Source organism: Sciurus vulgaris, assembly GCF_902686455.1.
Source record: "Sciurus vulgaris genome assembly, chromosome: 14".
Lineage (NCBI taxonomy): Eukaryota > Metazoa > Chordata > Mammalia > Rodentia > Sciuridae > Sciurus > Sciurus vulgaris.
This window is the reverse complement of record NC_136475.1, coordinates 35,275,253-35,277,526: the sequence shown is the minus strand read 5'-3', so window position 1 is coordinate 35,277,526 and position 2,274 is coordinate 35,275,253. Positions and strand designations below refer to the sequence as shown.

The following is a 2,274-nucleotide window of genomic DNA, read 5'->3' as shown; positions in this document are numbered from 1 at the left end:
TCTATCTCATGATGGCAACATGGACATAGGTGCCTTTTTTAGCTTTCCTAATTCTCAGGGTCCTCATGTATAAGATTAATTAATAGGAATCAATCATAATTACTTTAAAGGGTTTTGGTGAGGATGAAATACAAGAAGTGCTATGTTAATAGATGTGATGTGAATGTTTATGTAAACAAGATGTCTGTAAATCTTCCAGCTTGCTAGAATCACCATATCTTCTAAAATGTGAAGAAGGGATATATTCGTTATCTTACTCCTTTTTGCTTATGGATGCCACGGAGAAAGTATCATTAAAGTCTCTGTTCCTACTGCTCTCATGTCTAAATCAGAGTTCCCTAAAGAGCCCGAACAGCTGTGGAAGTTATTCATAGGAGGGCTGAGCTTTGAAACAACTGATGAGAGTCTGAGAAGTCATTTCATCAGTGGATGCAGCCATGAGTGCAAGACCAAACAGGTGAATGGAAGAGTAGTAGAACCAAAGAGAGCTGTCTCAAGAGAAGATTCTCAAAGACCAGGGGCCCACTTAACTGTGAAAAAGATCTTTATTGGTGGCATTAAAGAAGACACTGAAGAACATCACCTACAAGATTATTTTAAACAGTACAGGAAAATTGGAGTTATTGAAATCATGACTGACAGAGACAGTGGAAAGAAGAGGGGCTTTGCTTTTATAACTTTTGATGACCATGATTCTGTGGATAAGATTGTCATTCAGAAATACTGTAAGAACCCCACAAAAACCATGCCGAACACGGGAAATCACATAAGGGAGTTTATTAAGAAGAGTGTCTCCCTGCAGGGTAAGAGAGAAAATGAGAGGAAAAGAGAAAGGGCGAGTGCTAGAGAGAGTGGAAAAGTGAGGAGGAGAAAGAAAGAAAGTGAGTATGAGAGAGAAAGCAATAGAAAAGATGGCAGGGAAGCTATCCTTAAGCAATTAATTCCGCTGGGCTAACAGGGGACCAATAACAGAGAAGGATACTTGCAAGCTGACTAATGGACCAATAGCTAGCTAGGATGTTCATGGACTGACAAGTAGTTGGGAGGCGGGGAAATGGCTGCAGTGGAAAGGGTGGGGAGAGCAGCTTTCAGACTGACAAGCTAGGTTGTGATGCAAGGTAAAGGGCGGGGGAGTAGCTTTGTATTACAAATACCATACTGTGAATGGCCACAACTGTGACCAGAGGAAAGCCCTGTCAAAGCAAGAGATGGCTATTGCTTCATCTAGTAAAAGAGGGTGAAGTGGTTCTGGAAACTTTGGTGGTGGTTGTGGAGGTGCGTTTGGTGGAAGTGACAATTTTGTTCACGGAGGAAACTTCAGTGGTTGTGGTGGTTTTGGTGGCAGCTATGGTGGCAATGGATATGGTGGCAGTGGGGATGGCTACAATGGATTTGGTAATGATGGAAGCAATTTTGGAGGTGGTGGATGCTATGATTTTGGCAATTGCAACAATCAGTCATCAAATTTTGGACCCATGAAGGGTGGAAACTTTGGAGGCAGAAGTTCTGGACCTTATGGTGGTAGAAGCCACTACTTTGCCAAACCATGAAACCAAGGTGGCTACAGAGGTTTCAGCTGCAGCAGTAGCTATGGCAGAAGGTTTTAATACTGTCAGGAAACAAAGCTTAGCAGGAGAGGAGAGGAGAAGTGACAGGGAAGTTACAGGTTATAACAGATTTGTGAACTCAGTCAAGCACAGTGGTGGCAGGGCCTACCTGCTACAAAGAAGAGATGGTTTAGGCAATACTCATGTGTATGGGAAAAAAAAATAATTGAGGACTTTAATTGTGACTAATTGTATAACAGGTTATTTTAGTTTCTGTTCTGTGGAAAGTGTAAAGCATTCCAACAAAGGGTTTTAATATAGACTTTTTTGTTTTTTTTTTTTTTTGCACCCATGTTGTTCATTGCTAAATGTAATAGTCTGATCGTGATGCTAAATAAATATCCTTAAAAAAATGTAAATAAATGACTCAGGGACTGGGGAAATAGCTCAGTCAGTAGAGTGCTTGCCTTGTAAGCACAAGGCCCTGGGTTCGATGATCCCCAGCACCCCCCCCCCCCCAAAAAAAGAAATGACTCAAACCCTGTCTCACATATAAGGACCACTAATTTTTGTCTCAGTGTTGCCTGCATGTAGTTGTAGTTATTGTGAGAATACGTATGTTGTTCTTAGCTGCTTTTTGCAGTCTTATTATCTCCTATTTCTGCTTTGTAGGTTTTTTTTCTTTTTTAATATTGACCATTATAACGCTTGCTGCTGTTTCCTTTTC

At 41.0% G+C, this 2,274-nt stretch overlaps 1 pseudogene across 1 annotated transcript; it reads left to right on the top strand.

Moving 5' to 3' along the window:
* Positions 1 to 319: 319 nt before the first annotated feature.
* Positions 320 to 1,607, top strand: LOC306643841 (heterogeneous nuclear ribonucleoprotein A1-like; annotated as a pseudogene). Its single transcript has 2 exons — positions 320 to 725; positions 1,138 to 1,607. The product of its transcript is annotated as a heterogeneous nuclear ribonucleoprotein A1-like (transcript).
* Positions 1,608 to 2,274: the final 667 nt, after the last annotated feature.